The following is a 21,380-nucleotide window of genomic DNA, read 5'->3' as shown; positions in this document are numbered from 1 at the left end:
AACTACAGCAGACTCTACCTTTGAATGCAACTAGCTAGATGTAATGCTGATCTATCAACCCGTTCTCGCAAATTCGTAAAGTCAGTATTGACTTATTAACTACGTGCATAGGTGATATACTAAACATAATAGATACCCCTAAAAAGATTCATAGAAAACACCGACCTAACCTAACCTTGTTAGTATCTTAAGATAAGCATCTTATTGCTTTGTAATTACAATTATTACTTAACCTATACCTATTATAGGTTAGGTAATAATTGTAATTACAAAGCAATAAGATGCTTATCTTAAGATACTAACAAGGTTAGGTAAGGTCAGTGTTTTCTATGAATCTTTTTAAGGGTATCTATTATGTTAAGTATGTCACCTATGCACATATTTAATAAGTCAATATTGACTTATTAAATTTGCGAGAACGGGTTGGATCTATATAGGGAGAGGGTGAGAGTGGTCATCAACTTCCCTCAGTTGATGACCAGTCCACACTGAATTCTCCTCCCTCTCCTTACCACAAGGTTGGAGGGGGGGGGGGTATTCCTGCGTCAGGTTCACTAAGTTTACTAACAAGGTTTAATTTGAACAACTAATCTCAGTTGCACTGAACCCCCCAGATGGTTGACCTCTTTTAAACTGAAGGTAATTGCATAGGCATCTTAGGAAAAATCTATTTCCAATTACAAAATGGCTATTTGACCCTTGAGAATTACCAAAATATGGAAGGCTTTGGTGACCCCTATGACCTAGGGTAGCACAAATCACTCCGCGACCGAGGCTAGTCCTGGCTAGTGACGTCACTGATGGTGACTTACTAAAGTATTCCGACAATTGAGGATAATCTTGATACTTTAAACAGAATACTATTGAATACAATTTGAACGAAGACTTGAATTTCTCTAAATTACTGAATTCTTTAAAATAATTTATTATATGTTGCTTTAAGACAACGGCGGCGGCCATTTTGTGACCTAAGTCGCTAATCCCAGATGCCTCGTGCTTCCAGAGTCAGGTCAACTACCCCTTGACACCAAACTTTCCAAACCCCCGTAGTCTATGAGAAACCATACTGAATAATTCCTACAAAAAACCTAGTTTGTTACTGCTGGAGGCAGCAACAACCCCCAGTGATCGGGCACGCCTCACAGCTGTGCAGGCTCCCCATGCAGGGGACTTCCTTTTGGCAGTCCCTATGTCTGCGACAGGCACACATCTTGATCCGCAGGAGCTCTGTATTGCAGTCGCTCTCCGTCTTGCTGCCCCTATCCACACTGTTCATAGGTGTATTTGCGGCGAGGCAGATGCTGAAGAATATGGATTGCATGGCCTGCACTGGAAAATCTGGTGGTTGGCACACTAGACACGACGAAGTCAATGACATCATTAAAAGAAGCCTTGCCTCTGCTCAGTGTCCAGCAGAGAGAGAGACCTGCAACCTACTGAACCATGATTCTGTTAACTTTGCCGGCCGACCAGACGGAATCACACTGCGCTCGTGGAAAGGTGGCAGACAGTTGGCATGAGACTATACTTGCGTATCCACCCTGGCAACCACATACATCAACCTCTCTGCCGGCCAAGCAGAAGCCGTGGCGACACACAGAGAAAGACACAAGAACAGGCAATTAGATCATCGGTTCAACTTTGTTCCAATAGGGTCTGAGACCCTAGGTCCATGGGGAGAGAGTGCAAGAAAGTTTCTTAAGGATCCTGGTTCCAAGCTCATTGATACTACAAGAGACCCTAGAGCGGCAAGTTTTCTCTTTCAGCGCCTCAGTGTTGCAATCCAGAGGGGGAATGCCCGCTGCATCCTCGGTTCCTGCCAGGCGTCGGAGGAGTTCGAGGAATTCTACAGCCTCTAGGAAGCGAACTTTTTCTTGTTTCTCTTAATGTTAATTTTTTTGTTATAAAATCAGATATGTAACTGTATAACCTTACATAATAAAGTGTACACCATAAAAAAGGGGGGTGGTAGGAGAAGCGAATACTCATACCTATTCAGAGTTAAATGGCAAGTTTTTTCTCAATGCATTGTGTTCCCTTCTTTGAGGTTGGTAGACAAAAGAGGATGGTAGCCGAGGTTAATTCCCCATACCCCTGTCGGCACTCTGATGGTAATCTTGGGCATGGTATTTTATCAAATCACCTCATTCTTTGGGGCACACATGAGGAACACAAATGCGAACAAGCCTGACCGGTCTTCAGGCATATATGCAACTGAAAACTCAGTTCTATATTATTTTTTTACCAAAAAGGGGTACCACTTCTGCTGCAAGTGTAGGGACCCATAGCCTCGAAGAAGAAAATAATGAGTACTCAGAGAAGACCTTGTGGATCCTCACTGAACACTTTGATATTTTCTTCCCCTACCACCCCTATTCTTTAAATTTGTGTGTATATATATCTAACTTTATTTTAAAATTTCATAAAACAAAAAAGGTCACAACATTGGTTACATGCAAGGTACTTTTACCCCAGGCACCAAGTGCCTCTGCCTCAGATATATATATATATATATATATATATATATATATATATATATATATATATATATATATATATATATTTCTATATATATTTTGACGGTGTTTCCCCCCGTATATTTCTCCCACGCCAGCTGTAGGAGTCATATCCACTTTTCCCGAACGTTCTCTACGTTCCGGTGAAAAATTTGACATATGTGGGAGCGTGGAGTGTTCTCACGTTGGCGAGAAATTCGCAAAAGAAGAGTGTTTTGGCCTGTTGTATAGGCCCTTTAGGACGCCAATACGGCGCCGGCCCCTCCGTTTTACCGCCAAAACGGTATGACGTCAGTGGCACCAGATTGGTCAAGAACAGTGACGTGGCACAGGGAGCCAATGAGAAACGCCCCTGGCATGTATGACGTCACGAGAGCAAGGAGGTCCGGACATCGCGCCCCGGTGGCGCCAGCAGTTTGATACTGCACGTCAAGGAGGTTGGACGTGCGATAGGGGATCCTGTCAGTTTGACAGGATCCCCCACCTCCGGTGGATTTACACATCACCAGTGGTCTGCCAGCACCTTGTGAGGTCTTCCTATATTCCATGTGTTTGACCGAAGTAGGAATTGACGAGAAATGAACAGCAAGTGCTCTAGTGACAAGTGCAGCGCAGGAGTGAAGTCTAGGCAGTGATGTCTGGAACGTCTGATAGCTTCACCAGTCGGTTGATGATGTAGCGGCTGGGCCAATCCACCATGAGGAAGCAGTTTGACACGACACGTCGAGGAGGTCGGACGTGCAATTGAGGGTCCTGTCAGTTTGACAGTTTACCCCACTCCGGTGGATTTTACGCCCCTACAACGAGTCGAGAGCCGGGACCAGGAGCTTCAGTTTAACTCTCAACAGAGGGCGAGTCCACATCATTGAGGAGGAAGTAGGTAATTCAGTTTTACCTCCCCATTCCTCTTTAGTCAGCTATTTTAGCCAGAGTATCTTCTATGTCATGAGCAGGGCTCACCAATGTCTATGTCATAGTAAGGTACAGTTGTGCAGAGAGATGCTGTAGAGAGCTCTCACGAAATATATATGTGGGTGTGAGTGCACCTGTGATTTATTGAAGAGATTGCTGTGTCGAGGACATTTACATTCATGTGACATTAATATTATAAGTTTGTGTCAGAGAATATATATATATATATATATATATATATATATATATATATATATATATATATATATATATATATATATATATATATATATATATATATATATATATATATATATATATATATATATATATATATATATATATATATGCGAACAAGCCTGAATGGTCCCCAGGACATATGCAACATATATATATATATGTATATATATATATATATATATATATATATATATATTATATATATATATATATATATATATATATATATATATATATATATATATATATATATATATATATATATATATATATATATATATATATATATATATATATATATATATATATATATATATATATATATATATATATTATTAAATATGACCGAAAAAGTAAGATTAATAATTCTAACACGAATTTTCTCTATCTTTCTTATGTTTCTTTTCACTGTTGATGGTAATTCAAAGATCAATTCTCCAAAATTCATTTTTATTTCTAGTCTGACGCGACACTTGAGTGCGTTTCGTAAAACTTATTACATTTTCAAAGACTTTAGTTTACAAACACATAACTGAAACTGAATAGAGCTTACATATCTTCGAGGTTTATATCTACATTTGGGTGAGGTATTGAATAGGTATTAAATTCAAACACAAGACAGAACACGAAACAATGGGTATTGAATGGAAGTAATTGTAGAAAGCCTATTGGTCCATATTTCTTGATGCTTCTATATTGGAGCGGAGTCTTGAAGTGGGTAGAATATAGTTGTGCATTAATTGGCTGTTGATTGCTGGTGTTGACTTCTTGATGTGTAGTGCCTCGCAGACGTCTAGCCGCCTGCTATCGCTGTATTTATCGATGATTTCTGTGTTGTTTGCTAAGATTTCTCTGGTGATGGTTTGTTTGTGGGAAGAGATTATATGTTCCTTAATGGAGCCCTGTTGCTTATGCATCGTTAAACGCCTGGAAAGAGATGTTGTTGTCTTGCCTATATACTGTTTTTTTTGGAGCTTACAGTCCCCAAGAGGGCATTTGAAGGCATAGACGACGTTGGTCTCTTTTAAAGCGTTCTGCTTTGTGTCTGGAGAGTTTCTCATGAGTAGGCTGGCCGTTTTTCTGGTTTTATAGTAAATCGTCAGTTGTATCTTCTGATTTTTGTCTGTAGGGATAACGTTTCTATTACCAATATATTTCAGGACCCTTTCCTCCGTTTTATGGGCTGTGGAAAAGAAGTTCCTGTAAAATAGTCTAATAGGGGGTATAGGTGTTGTGTTAGTTGTCTCTTCAGAGGTTGCATGGCGTTTCACTTTCCTTCTTATGATGTCTTCCACGAAACCATTGGAGAAGCCGTTGTTGACTAGGACCTGCCTTACCCTACAGAGTTCTTCGTCGACTTGCTTCCTTTCTGAGCTGTGGCTGAGGGCACGGTCGAGATAAGCGTTAACAACACTCCTCTTGTACCTGTCCGGGCAGTCACTGTTGGCATTCAGGCACATTCCTATCTTTGTTTCCTTAGTGTAGACTGCAGTGTGGAAAACTCCGCTCCTTTCCATGACTGTTACATCTAGAAAGGGCAGCTTCCCATCCTTCTCCATCTCGTAAGTGAAACGCAACACAGAATTCTGCTCAAATGCCTCCTTCAGCTCCTGCAGATGTCTGACATCAGGTACCTGTGTAAAAATGTCGTCAACGTACCTGCAGTATATGGCCGGTTTCAAGTTCATGTCGACTAAGACTTTTTGCTCGATGGTACCCATGTAGAAGTTTGCAAACAGGACACCTAGGGGAGAACCCATGGCGACCCCATCTACTTGCTTATACATGTGTCCATCCGGGCTCAAGAAGGGTGCCTCTTTAGTACAAGCTTGGAGTAGTGACGTTTTTCACCTCATCCACCTCACCCAAATGTAGATATAAACCTCGAAGATATGTAAGCTCTATTCAATTTCAGTTATGTGTTTGTAAACTAAAGTCTTTGAAAATGTAATAAGTTTTACGAAACGCACTCAAGTGTCGCGTCAGACTAGAAATAAAAATGAATTTTGGAGAATTGATCTTTGAATTACCATCAACAGTGAAAAGAAACATAAGAAAGATAGAGAAAATTCGTGTTAGAATTATTAATCTTACTTTTTCGGTCATATTTAATAATATATATATATATATATATATATATATATATATATATATATATATATATATATATATATATATATATATATATACATATATATATATATATATATATATATATATATATATATATATATATATATATATATATATATATATAATATATATATATATATATATATATATATACATATATATATATATATATATATATATATATATATATATATATATATATATATATATATATATATATATATATATATATATATTCTCTGACACAAACTTATAATATTAATGTCACATGAATGTAAATGTCCTCGACACAGCAATCTCTTCAATAAATCACAGGTGCACTCACACCCACATATATATTTCGTGAGAGCTCTCTACAGCATCTCTCTGCACAACTGTACCTTACTATGACATAGACATTGGTGAGCCCTGCTCATGACATAGAAGATACTCTGGCTAAAATAGCTGACTAAAGAGGAATGGGGAGGTAAAACTGAATTACCTACTTCCTCCTCAATGATGTGGACTCGCCCTCTGTTGAGAGTTAAACTGAAGCTCCTGGTCCCGGCTCTCGACTCGTTGTAGGGGCGTAAAATCCACCGGAGTGGGGTAAACTGTCAAACTGACAGGACCCTCAATTGCACGTCCGACCTCCTCGACGTGTCGTGTCAAACTGCTTCCTCATGGTGGATTGGCCCAGCCGCTACATCATCAACCGACTGGTGAAGCTATCAGACGTTCCAGACATCACTGCCTAGACTTCACTCCTGCGCTGCACTTGTCACTAGAGCACTTGCTGTTCATTTCTCGTCAATTCCTACTTCGATCAAACACATGGAATATAGGAAGACCTCACAAGGTGCTGGCAGACCACTGGTGATGTGTAAATCCACCGGAGGTGGGGGATCCTGTCAAACTGACAGGATCCCCTATCGCACGTCCAACCTCCTTGACGTGCAGTATCAAACTGCTGGCGCCACCGGGGCGCGATGTCCGGACCTCCTTGCTCTCGTGACGTCATACATGCCAGGGGCGTTTCTCATTGGCTCCCTGTGCCACGTCACTGTTCTTGACCAATCTGGTGCCACTGACGTCATACCGTTTTGGCGGTAAAACGGAGGGGCCGGCGCCGTATTGGCGTCCTAAAGGGCCTATACAACAGGCCAAAATACTCTTCTTTTGCGAATTTCTCGCCAACGCGAGAACACTCCACGCTCCCACATATGTCAAATTTTTCACCGGAACGTAGAGAACGTTCGGGAAAAGTGGATATGACTCCTACAGCTGGCGTGGGAGAAATATACGGGGGGAAACACCGTCAAAATATATATAGAAATATATATATATATATATATATATATATATATATATATATATATATATATATATATATATATATATATATGTGTGTGTGTGTCTATGTCTGTGTGTCTGTGTGTGTGTGTCTGTGTGTGTGTGTGTGTATCACGAAAATTAACACGTGATTAAAAATGTGACAGTGTCAGACCACAGAGGAAAATTGAAACAGGAATTTCCTTAAGTACTTTCGTATATTAATACATCTTCAGAAGAAGTGAAGATGAAGATATATATATATATATATATATATATATATATATATATATATATATATATATATATATATATATATATATATATATATAAATATATATATATATATAAAGAAATATAGGAAGGGAGTACCACCTCTAGCTGGAAGAAGGGGGACCCATAGCCTCGGAGGAAACCACGCATAACGCATTAGAGGGAATGTTTAGATCCCCTCCAATACAGTTTCTGTGTGCTTTTCTCCTACCACCCCCTTCCTTGAATATTTTTTGTGCTTTATTATGCATTTGATGGTTACAAGATATACATGGGTTGATACAAAAATAATAATGCAAAAAGGTGCTTAAAGGTTATGGATCTCTTGAAGAACACAACAATGGGAAACATTGATGAATGTCACAGACGGGTTCGATCATTGTTGCAAGTCAAACACTTCTTCGAATTCCTCTGAAGTTGGACTAGTGCCCAAGACGCAACAGGCATTTCCCCTCTGAATCGCAACACTGAGGCGCTGGAACAAGAAACTTTTTGCTCTCTGGTCTTTTGTAGCGCTGATCAATTTGTCCCCCAATTCCTTCAGGAACTTCAATGCACATTTTCCCCACGAACCGAGGGTCTCCGAGCCGATCGGAACAAAGCTGTAGCAGTGTGCTAGACCTCTGTATTTAATAATTTTCTGCGATTCCCTGAAAGAAGGGAATATATATATATATATATATATATATATATATATATATATATATATATATATATATATATATATATATATATATATATATATATATATATATATATATATATATATATATATATCTGAGGCAGAGGCACTTGGTGCCTGGGGTAAAAGTACCTTGCATGTAACCAATGTTGTGACCTTTTTTGTTTTATGAAATTTTAAAATAAAGTTAGATATATATACACACAAATTTAAAGAATAGGGGTGGTAGGGGAAGAAAATATCAAAGTGTTCAGTGAGGATCCACAAGGTCTTCTCTGAGTACTCATTATTTTCTTCTTCGAGGCTATGGGTCCCTACACTTGCAGCAGAAGTGGTACCCCTTTTTGGTAAAAAAATAATATAGAACTGAGTTTTCAGTTGCATATATGCCTGAAGACCGTTCAGGCTTGTTCGCATTTGTGTTCCTCATGTGTGCCCCAAAGAATGAGGTGATTTGATAAAATACCATGCCCAAGATTACCATCAGAGTGCCGACAGGGGTATGGGGAATTAACCTCGGCTACCATCCTCTTTTGTCTACCAACCTCAAAGAAGGGAACACAATGCATTGAGAAAAAACTTGCCATTTAACTCTGAATAGGTATGAGTATTCGCTTCTCCTACCACCCCCCTTTTTTATGGTGTACACTTTATTATGTAAGGTTATACAGTTACATATCTGATTTTATAACAAAAAAATTAACATTAAGAGAAACAAGAAAAAGTTCGCTTCCTAGAGGCTGTAGAATTCCTCGAACTCCTCCGACGCCTGGCAGGAACCGAGGATGCAGCGGGCATTCCCCCTCTGGATTGCAACACTGAGGCGCTGAAAGAGAAAACTTGTCGCTCTAGGGTCTCTTGTAGTATCAATGAGCTTGGAACCAGGATCCATAAGAAACTTTCTTGCACTCTCCCCCCATGGACCTAGGGTCTCAGACCCTATTGGAACAAAGTTGAACCGATGATCTAATTGCCTGTTCTTGTGTCTTTCTCTGTGTGTCGCCACGGCTTCTGCTTGGCCGGCAGAGAGGTTGATGTATGTGGTTGCCAGGGTGGATACGCAAGTATAGTCTCATGCCAATTGTCTGCCACCTTTCCACGGGCGCAGTGTGATTCCGTCTGGTCTGCCGGCAAAATTAACAGAGTCATGGTTCAGTAGGTTGCAGGGCTCTCTCTCTGCTGGACACTGAGCAGAGGCAAGGCTTCTTTTAATGATGTCATTGACTTCGTCGTGTCTAGTGTGCCAACCACCAGATTTTCCACAGTGCAGGCCATGCAATCCATATTCTTCAGCATCTGCCTCGCCGCAAATACACCTATGAACAGTGTGGATAGGGGCAGCAAGACGGAGAGCGACTACAATACAGAGCTCCTGCGAATCAAGATGTGTGCCTGTCGCAGACATAGGGACTGCCAAAAGGAAGTCCCCTGCATGGGGAGCCTGCACAGCTGTGAGGCGTGCCCGATCACTGGGGGTTGTTGCTGCCTCCAGCAGTAACAAACTAGGTTTTTTGTAGGAATTATTCAGTATGGTTTCTCATAGACTACGGGGGTTTGGAAAGTTCGGTGTCAAGGGGTAGTTGACCTGACTCTGGAAGCACGAGGCATCTGGGATTAGCGACTTAGGTCACAAAATGGCCGCCGCCGTTGTCTTAAAGCAACATATAATGAATTATTTTAAAGAATTCAGTAATTTAGAGAAATTCAAGTCTTCGTTCAAATTGTATTCAATAGTATTCTGTTTAAAGTATCAAGATTATCCTCAATTGTCGGAATACTTTAGTAAGTCACCATCAGTGACGTCACTAGCCAGGACTAGCCTCGGTCGCGGAGTGATTTGTGCTACCCTAGGTCATAGGGGTCACCAAAGCCTTCCATATTTTGGTAATTCTCAAGGGTCAAATAGCCATTTTGTAATTGGAAATAGATTTTTCCTAAGATGCCTGTGCAATTACCTTCAGTTTAAAAGAGGTCAACCATCTGGGGGGTTCAGTGCAACTGAGATTAGTTGTTCAAATTAAACCTTGTTAGTAAACTTAGTGAACCTGACGCAGGAATACCCCCCCCCCTCCAACCTTGTGGTGAGGAGAGGGAGGAGAATTCAGTGTGGACTGGTCATCAACTGAGGGAAGTTGATGACCACTCTCACCCTCTCCCTATATAGATCCAACCCGTTCTCGCAAATTTAATAAGTCAATATTGACTTATTAAATATGTGCATAGGTGACATACTTAACATAATAGATACCCTTAAAAAGATTCATAGAAAACACTGACCTTACCTAACCTTGTTAGTATCTTAAGATAAGCATCTTATTGCTTTGTAATTACAATTATTACCTAACCTATAATAGGTATAGGTTAAGTAATAATTGTAATTACAAAGCAATAAGATGCTTATCTTAAGATACTAACAAGGTTAGGTTAGGTCAGTGTTTTCTATGAATCTTTTTAGGGGTATCTATTATGTTTAGTATATCACCTATGCACGTAGTTAATAAGTCAATACTGACTTTACGAATTTGCGAGAACGGGTTGATAGATCAGCATTACATCTAGCTAGTTGCGGTCAAAGGTAGAGTCTGCTGTAGTTTTGTATAGGAAATTAGTTCATCTCATGCCTAAGTCAGGGAGTGTTAAGTATAGGGAGTGCTTTGATTTAGATTTTGTTTTAGATTTGAATAAATTATTTAGTTAGTAATTTGCATTTTTATTATTCCCATTTCATGTTTTCCATTGTCTCATTGTCCTTGACACGTGGTCCCCACGAGTCTGAGTCTAGTTGGGCCGCCAGCCCAACAACAATTAAGAGTTCAGCTATCCCTTTGTTTGTTTTAATTTACCACACTTAACGTAGATCCTCACACACCATCCTCAAACATCCATCCTCAAACACCATCCTCACACACCATCCTCAAACATCCATCCTCAAACACCATCCTCACGCACCATCCTCAAACACCATCCTCATACACCATCCTCAAACACCATCCTCATACACAATCCTCAAACACCATCCTCAAACACCATAGTACACGCACCATCCTCAAACACCATCCTCACACACCATCCTCATACACAATCCTCAAACACCATCCTCACACACCATCCTCATACACAATCCTCAAACACCATAGTACACACACAATCCTCAAACACCATCCTCACACACCATCCTCAAACACCATCCTCAAACACCATCCTCAAACACCATCCTCAAACACCATCCTCAAACACCATCCTCAAACACCATCCTCACACACCATCCTCAAACACCATCCTCAAACACCATCCTCAAACACCATCCTCAAACACCATCCTCAAACACCATCCTCAAACACCATCCTCACACACCATCCTCAAACACCATCCTCAAACACCATCCTCACACACCATCCTCAAACACCATCCTCAAACTCCATCCTCACACACCATCCTCAAACACCATCCTCAAACACCATCCTCAAACACCATAGTACACGCACCATCCTCAAACACCATCCTCACACACCATCCTCATACACAATCCTCAAACACCATCCTCACACACCATCCTCATACACAATCCTCAAACACCATAGTACACACACAATCCTCAAACACCATCCTCACACACCATCCTCAAACACCATCCTCAAACACCATCCTCACACACCATCCTCAAACACCATCCTCAAACACCATCCTCAAACACCATCCTCACACACCATCCTCACACACCAACCTCAAACACCATCCTCAAACACCATCCTCACACACCATCCTCAAACACCATCCTCAAACACCATCCTCAAACACCATCCTCAAACACCATCCTCAAACACCATCCTCACACACCATCCTTAAAAACAACTCGAGATGCTCCTGGACTAAAATTGAAACAGTCGAGGGATCGCTTGACTCTTTCATGAGTACGCAGACGATGGGTCATAATAACGGGGCTGAAGATATGATGACCAAACACACACCAGAAGACGACCACGTTTAGGTCCATTCTGGACCATTAAGAAGTAGTGTGGCTTTGTGGATGGTCGTTGGTGTGGCTCTGTGGATGGTCGTTGGTGTGGCTCTGTGGATGGTCGTTGGTGTGGCTCTGTGGATGGTCGTTGGTGTGGCTCTGTGGATGGTCGTTGGTGTGGCTCTGTGGATGGTCGTTGGTGTGGCTCTGTGGATGGTCTTTTCTCTCTCAAAATTACAATATTAAACAATTATCAACACACACACAAACACACACACACACACACACACACACACACACACACACACACACACACACACACACACACACACACACACACACACACACACACATCTCTCCTGCTCTCCCTCTCTCTCTCTCTCTCTCTCTCTCTCTCTCTCTCTCTCTCTCTCTCTCTCTCTCTCTCTCTCTCTCTCTCTCTCTCTCTCTCTCTCTCTCTCTCTCTCTCTCTCTCTCTCTCTCTCTCTTTCTCTTTCTCTCTCTCTCTCTCTCCCCCTCTCTTTCCTTCCCCCTCCCTCTCTGCCCACACACACACACACACACACACACACACACACACACACACACACAAGGACACACATGAGGACCAAGCATTTACTCAGAGGAAGTGAAACCCTTTACAATGTGTTTATAGAGAGGTTTATGACGAAAGATGAGCAAATAGCCCACAAAAATAGATGGCAACAACGACACCGAACTAGCCTTTCAGGTAGTCTCACCTCCCAGGTCACATCCCAGGTCACCTCCCAGGCCACCTCCCAGGTCACCTCCCAGGTCGCATCCTCCCCAACTCAGCCCTCCTATACCTCCCCCCCTGCCTCAGCCTCCCAAAACCCCCCTGTCCCTTCCACATTTGCACCTCCCCAACGATTCCCCTGCCCCTGCTACATCACACTTGTCAGCGACCCCAGTGGGTCAAGCCATGCCCTCCCCAAACCCACCTTCCCATCCCCCCTCCCCAAATACCCCTTCCTACTCCCCTGCCCCTTCTACCCCATTGACTTCAATTCCATCTACTCCATCCCAGCTTCCACTGCACCTCTCTTCCACTCACCCCCAAACCCCACCCAACCCTCACCCCTCCTATGCACCTCCAACCCACATTTAACCCCCTCACCTTGTGACCCCCTAACACCTTCCCCCATCTCCCTCTTCCCCTCTTCTACCCCAAAACCCCCACCTACCCCCAATTCCCCCCTAACTAATATACCCTCTCTTCCACTCCCAGCACCCATGCTCCATTCTCATCTCAGCTCTCCGCCCTCAGTATCCCTCTCCCCCCCAACCTCTCAACCTCTATCTGACTCTCAGTCTCACTCTATTTCTCAGCCCCCCTATGCTATTCAGACCCCTAACTTTCAGACCCATTATGCCCTTCATACCCCCCTAGATGCCCAGACCCCATTCGCCTACCAGGCACTCCCAGGCACCCCCCTAGCACCCCCCCACTCACCCCCACAGCCCCCACTTGCCCCCCAGACACCCCCCAGTTCCCCCCAGACCCCTGGTGAAAGGGGGAACTCTGACACCCGAGTTTCCAAGAAGAGTCTCAAGGTTTGGTACACCAATGCTGATGGGGTAGCCAATAAAGCAGAAGAGATAAAAGAAAGAGTTAGTGAGGCAGACCCAGACATAGTGGCAATAGTGGAAACTAAAATAAATGGTATGATCTCGGATGCAATCTTTCCAGAGGGGTACCAGGTGATAAGAAAAGAAAGGACACAGAGACAGGGAGGAGGAGTGGCACTACTAATAAAGCGGAAATGGAAGTTTGATGAGCTGGAAAATCCGGGTACCAATGAAAGCACAAGCTTCATACATGGAACTCTGACAGTGGATGGGAAGAAGATTGTAATCTTGATACTCTACAATCCCCCACCAAACAGTAGAAGGCCCAGGCAGGAGTACGAGGACAGCAACAAGACATGTATGGATGAACTGCAGAGGGCAGCAACTTTAGCGCATAGAATGAGAGCGAAGCTGCTGGTCATGGGGGACCTAAATCACGGAGAGATAGATTGGGAAACGAGGAATCCCCATGGCGGGGAAGAGACCTGGGGAGCGAAGCTGGTAGACGTTATTGACAGGAATTTCCTAACACAGCATGTGGAAGAAGATACTAGGGAAAGAGGAGGGGATACGCCCAGCCTATTAGATCTCATTATCACTCAGAATGTAGAAGACATCGAGCAGTTGGAACATGAAATACCACTAGGAGCTAGTGACCATTGTGTCCTAGTCTTTGACTACATGATGGAGTTTAAAATTGTGACCAAAGGACAAGAGGTCCGGGAAAGGAGACTTGATTACAGAAAAGGGGACTACAGAAGGATAAGGGACTACCTGGGAGAAGTGCAGTGGGAGGAAGAACTTAGAGGAAAAACAGTGCAAGGTATGATGAACCAAGTCATATTGAAATGCAAGGAGGCTGAAGATAGATTTATTCCAACAATAAAGGAAAAAAGCAGGAGGGAATATAATAACCCATGGTTTAATAGACAGTGTCAGGAAGCAAAGGTGAGAAGCAGGAGGGAGTGGAGGAAGTACAGAAGACAAAGGACAGAGGACAACAGGATTAGATGTAACAGAGCTAGGAATGATTACATTAACATAAGACGAGTGTCGGAAAGAAATTATGAGAATGATATTGCAGTCAAAGCGAAAAAGCAACCAAAATTACTACATAGCCATATAAGAAGGAAGATGTCGGTAAATGACCAAGTGACAAGACTGAGGAAAACAGAAGGGGCATATACAGAAAGCGACAAGGAAATCTGCGAGGTACTGAATGCAAAATTCCACGGAGTGTTCACAACCGAGCCTGAGCAGCTCCCTTTGTTAGAAGAGATTACCCAAGATGAAAGACTATCAGATATAGAGGTGACAGCAGAGGATGTAATGAAACAGTTGACAACACTGGATGCAAATAAAGCTGTTGGACCAGACAAAGTATCACCGTGGATACTTAAAGAGGCAGCGCAGGCTCTCAGCATGCCTCTGGCAATGATCTTTAATGAGTCACTTATGTCGGGAGAATTGCCCAGTTGCTGGAAGGAGGCAAATGTCGTACCGATTTTCAAAAAAGGTGATAGGGAGGAGGCACTTAACTACAGACCCGTATCACTGACAAGCATCCCCTGCAAAATACTTGAAAGAATAATTAGGCTAAGACTTGTTGAACACCTGGAGAGCATTGGGTTTGTAAACAAGCACCAACATGGGTTCTGGACAGGGAAATCATGCCTAACAAACCTTTTAGAATTCTATGATAAAGTAACAAGGATAAGGCAGGACAGAGAAGGCTGGGCAGACTGCATATTTCTTGACTGCCAAAAGGCCTTTGATACGGTACCGCACATGAGACTGCTATACAAACTTGAGAGGCAGGCAGGAGTAAGCGGAAAGGCCCTAGTATGGGTGAAGAACTACCTAACAGGAAGGAGCCAGAGGGTAATGGTAAGGGGCGAAAAGTCGGACTGGCGAACAGTAACAAGTGGAGTACCTCAATGATCGGTGCTGGGACCAATCCTCTATCTAATTTACGTAAATGATATGTTTACAGGAGTGGAATCATACATGTCAATGTTTGCAGATGACGCAAAATTAATGAGAAGAGTTGTGACAGACGAGGATTGTAGGATCCTCCAAGAGGACTTAAACAGGCTGCAGAGATGGTCAGGGAAATGGCTACTGGAGTTTAACACCAGTAAATGTAAAGTTATGGAAATGGGATCAGGTGACAGGAGACCAAAGGGACAGTACACAATGAAGGGGAACAGCCTACCTGTAACGATTCGAGAAAGAGACCTGGGAGTGGATGTGACACCTAATCTAACTCCTGAGGCACATATAAATAGGATAACGACAGCAGCGTACTCTACACTGGCGAAAATTAGAACTTCATTCAGAAACCTAAATGAGGAAGCTTTTAGGGCACTTTACACTGCCTACGTGAGACCCGTCTTAGAGTATGCCGCGCCATCATGGAGCCCCCACCTGAAGAAACACATAAAGAAACTGGAGAAGGTTCAGAGGTTTGCGACGAGGCTTGTCCCAGAGTTACGAGGGATGGGATATGAAGAGCGGCTGAAGGAACTGAACCTAACGACACTAGAGAAAAGAAGGGAGAGAGGAGATATGATAGGGACATATAAAATACTCAGGGGAATTGATAAAGTGGAAATAGATGAAATGTTCACACGTAATAATAACAGAACGAGGGGACATGGGTGGAAACTGGAAACTCAGATGAGTCACAGAGATGTTAGGAAGTTTTCTTTTAGCGTGAGAGTAGTAGAAAAATGGAATGCACTTGGGGAACAGGTTGTGGAAGCAAATACTATTCATACTTTTAAAACTAGGTATGATAGGGAAATGGGACAGGAGTCATTGCTGTAAACAACCGATAGCTAGAAAGGCGGGATCCAAGAGTCAATGCTCGATCCTGCAAGCACATATAGGTGAGTATATAGGTGAGTACACACACACACACAACTACACACACACATCTACACACACACCTCCCCCCCCCTCTCTCCCTCACCCGTTCTCTCCCTCACCCGCTCTCTCCCTCTCCATCTATCTCCCTCTCCTCTCTCTCCCTCTCTCCCTCCCGCCTCTCTCTCCATCTCCTCCCCCCCCCCTCCCCTTCTACTTTCTTCTCACTTCAGAGAAAGGGTCGGAAAATTTATCTCTCCCTTTATCACTCCCTTCTCTCTCTCTCTTTCTCTCTCTCTTTCTCTCTCTCTTCCTCTCTCTCTCTCCCTCCCCCATCCCGCTCTGCCCTCCTGACAAATCCTTTCACGGCACAACTATAGGAACAGGGTCAAGCATGGCAGCCAGAGGTACCAGGGGAACAGAGAAGAGCCAAGGTGATGAAATGAAGTGAATGTTCGCCCAGTTTCTGGAGGACATCAAGAGTGAGATGCAAGAAATGGTGCAGGAAATGAAGAACGAAATAAGCAACCTGAAAAGAGAGCTGACAGCAGCAAAGGAGGAGATTAGAGCCCTCAAAGAGAATGGTATCGAGGCTGAGAATCAGAAAACCATCCAGGGAGAAGGATCCAGGGAGAAGGTGGTAATAGTTTTTTGGATGAGAATGCCACAATAAAAGCAACATTTGCGGAAATACTAAAAAAAAAATAACTCTGAAGTAATGACTGCAGTGATGGAGGTGGCCATGAAAGCAGCCACCTCACAGGAGGCGGCACGCTCCACTAGCCAACTGCTGGAAAGGAACAGATCAATGGTTGCGGTGGGTATTAAAGAGCAGGAAGGCTCTAATAGGACAGAGTGGAATGACAAGGACAAAGCAGCAGTGAATGAACTACTAAAGGCACTAGACATGGAAGAGGCTGAGCATAGCATTGAGAAGGTTTTCAGGCTAGGTTGGTACAACAAAGACCGAGACCGAATGATAAAGATAGTGTTTACAAACGAGAGCACAAAGGAGAAGATTCTATCAAGGAAGAGCTCCCTGAAAAACGTGGGAAAATTAAAAAATGTATTCCTCCAGAGAGACATGACAAGGGAGGAGAGAGCCGTGGCGGCAGAAGCAAGGAAGAGGCGCAGGGCGAGAGGGGAAAACCAGGAAGTCACAGCTCCCAACACAACACCCCTAGAAGCGAGGGGGGAACCCACAACCAGCTACCCAGTAACACCAGTAGGGAGGACAACCCCGCCTCCATCCTATGCATAGAAAACCCCCTACCCCAAACCCTCCCTGCCCCCACTCAAATGTTCGGCCAAATCTCCCTCCCCCCACACCCAATCCCCACCCTTCTACCCCTCCCCTCCTCCCGAGTCCTCCCTCCCCCCCTTTCCTTCTCGTCCTCCCTCCCCTTTCACCCCATACCCTCCCTGTCCCTCCCCCTTCAGTGGAGCCCCCGCCCCTCATCCCAGTATCCTCTGAGACCCTGTTATCCACATCACAGGTCCTCACACCCATGGAACAGCCTCCCCCACCAGCAGAACACTCACCAAGGAGGCGATTTGAGAAGGGACAGAAGAAAGTGAGCCTCAAAGCGATGTACACTAACATAGATGGAATTACATATACAGCAAATGAACTTGGATAACGGGTACTAGAGGAAAACCCAGACATAATAGCCCTCACAGAAACAAAGATCACGAAAACGATAACAAACGCAGTGTTCCCACAGGACTATTATGTTATGAGGAAAGAGAGGGAAGGAAGAGGTGGGGGTGGTGTAGCTCTGCTGGTAAGAAAAGGCTGGGATTTTTGAAGAGATGGATATTCAGGGCTGTGAAGGTTTCAGTGACTACATAGCAGGTACCGTAACAAATGGAGGGAAAAAAATTATAGTCGTAGTCATATATAATCCACCACCAAATGACAGAAGACCTAGACAGGAATATGATAGAAACAACATGGCCACCATTAACATAATAGAAAGTGCAGCTTCTGTTGCTAGCAGGAATGGATCTGGACTACTAATTATGGGAGACTTCAACCATGGGAAGATAGATTGGAAGAACAGAGACCCGCATGGAGGACCAGAAACATGGAGGGCTAAGCTGCTGGACGTGGCACCAAGAAACTTTCTAAGCCAGCACATCAAAGAACCAACAAGAATGAGAGGAGAAGATGAACCAGCAATGCTTGATTTGATATTTACCCTAAATGAGTGGGATTTAAGAGAAGTTAAGATGGAAGTGCCCTTGGGAATGAGTGACCACAGTGTATTGAACTTTGAGTACCTGGTAGAGCTAGAACTTATCTCCCCCAAAAAAGAACTAGGAATCAAAAGGCTGGCATACCGAAAGGGAAATTATGAACAGATGAGAAGTTTCCTAAGTGAAATACCTTGGGACACAGACCTCAGAGATAAGTCTGTACAGGGTATGATGGACTATGTTACCCAAAAGTGTCAGGAGGCAGTAAACAGGTTCATCCCGGCCCAAAGGGAAAAATCCGAGAAGCAACAGAAGAATCCATGGTATAATAGGGCATGTATGGAAGCGAAGAAACTGAACAAAAGGGCGTGGAGGAACTTCCGGAATAACAGAACACCAGAAAGCAGAGAGAGATACCAGAGAACCAGGAATGAGTACGTCAGGGTGAGAAGAGAAGCAGAGAAAAGTTTTGAAAATGATATAGCAAACAAAGCCAAGACCGAACAAAAGCTACTCCACAGTCACATCAGAAGGAAAACAACAGTGAAAGAACAGGTATTGAAACTTCGAACAGGCGAGGACAGGTATACAGAGAATGACAGAGAGGTGTGTGAAGAACTCAACAAGAGGTTCCAGGAGGTCTTCACAATAGAACAAGGTGAGGTCACTGTGCTAGGAGAAAGGGAGGTAAACCAGGCGGCCTTGGAAGAGTTCGAAATTACGAGAGAGGAGGTCAAGAGACACCTGCTGGATCTGGATGTTAGAAAGGCTGTTGGTCCAGATGGGATCTCACCATGGATACTGAAAGAGTGTGCAGAGGCACTTTGCTTGCCACTCTCCATAGTGTATAGTAAGTCACTGGAGATGGTAGACCTACCAGAAATATGGAAGACGGCGAATGTGGTCCCAATATACAAAAAGGGCGACAGGCAAGAGGCACTTAACTACAGGCCAGTGTCCTTGACTTGTATACCATGCAAGGTGATGGAGAAGATCGTGAGAAAAAACCTGGTAACACATCTGGAGAGAAGGGACTTCGTGACAAATCGCCAACATGGGTTCAGGGAGGGTAAATCTTGCCTTACAGGCTTGATAGAATTCTACGATCAGGTGACAAAGATTAAGCAAGAAAGAGAGGGCTGGGCAGACTGCATTTTCTTGGATTGTCGGAAAGCCTTTGACACAGTACCGCATAAGAGGCTGGTACATAAGCTGGAGAGACAGGCAGGTGTAGCTGGTAAGGTGCTCCAGTGGATAAGGAAGTATCTAAGCAATAGGAAGCAGAGAGTTACGGTGAGGGGTGAGACCTCCGATTGGCGTGAAGTCACCAGTGGAGTCCCACAGGGCTCTGTACTCGGTCCTATCTTGTTTCTGATATACGTAAATGATCTCCCGGAGGGTATCGATTCTTTTCTCTCAATGTTTGCGGACGATGCTAAAATTATTAGAAGGATTAAAACAGAAGAGGACTGTTTGAGGCTTCAAGAAGACCTAGACAAGCTGATGGAATGGTCGAACAAATGGTTGTTAGAGTGTAACCCAACCAAATGTAATGTAATGAAGATAGGTGTAGGGAGCAGGAGGCCAGATACAAGGTATCATCTGGGAGACGAAATTCTTCAGGAGTCAGAGAAGGAAAAAGACTTGGGGGTTGATATCACGCCAGACTTCTCTCCTGCAGCACATATCAAGCGGATAACATCAGCGGCATATGCCAGGCTGGCCAACATACGAACGGCATTCAGAAACTTGTGTAAAGAATCATTCAGAACTTTGTATACCACATATGTCAGGCCAATCCTGGAGTATGCAGCCCCTGCATGGAGTCCATATCTAGTCAAGGATAAGACTAAACTGGAAAAGGTTCAAAGGTTTGCCACCAGACTAGTACCCGAGCTGAGAGGTATGAACTACGAGGAGAGACTACGGGAATTAAACCTCACTTCGCTGAAAGACAGAAGAGTTAGGGGGGACATGATCACCACATTCAAGATTCTGAAGGGAATTGATAGGGTAGATAAAGACAGCCTATATAACAAAAGGGGAAACTGAGTGCCCAAATGAGCCACAGAGATATTAGAAAGAACTTTTTTAGTGTCAGAGTGGTGGACAAATGGAATGGATTAGGAAGAGATGTGGTGGAGGCTGACTCCATACACGGTTTCAAGTGTAGATATGATAGAGCCCGATAGGCTCAGGAATCTGTACACCTGTTGATTGACGGTTGAGAGGCGGGACCAAAGAGCCAGAGCTCAACCCCCGCAAACACAACTAGGTGAGTACAACTAGGTGAGTACACACACACACACACATATTAATAACATAATTTATTTACAAAAATAAATGTACAGCGAAGGTTTTATATACAATTGACAATAAAGATTCTTGTACAAAATTACAATAAGATTAAAGTAAAAATTTAAATAAATGTAGAAAAAAAGAATCCCTCTTTTAATTTAAACGTAGTGATGTTTTGAAAAACTTCCTTCTCACAGGACGATGATACCATACATATCCTTCTCACAGGGCGGGGGATACCATACATATCCTTCTCACAGGACGATGATACCATACATATCCTTCTCACAGGGCGGGGGATACCATACATATCCTTCTCACAGGGCGGGGATACCATACATATCCTTCTCACAGGACGATGATACCATACATATCCCTCTCACAGGACGGGGGATACTAT

The sequence above is a fragment of the Procambarus clarkii genome, chromosome 34 (genome assembly GCF_040958095.1).
Source record: "Procambarus clarkii isolate CNS0578487 chromosome 34, FALCON_Pclarkii_2.0, whole genome shotgun sequence".
Classification (NCBI taxonomy): Eukaryota; Metazoa; Arthropoda; class Malacostraca; order Decapoda; family Cambaridae; genus Procambarus; species Procambarus clarkii.
This window is presented reverse-complemented; position numbering follows the sequence as displayed.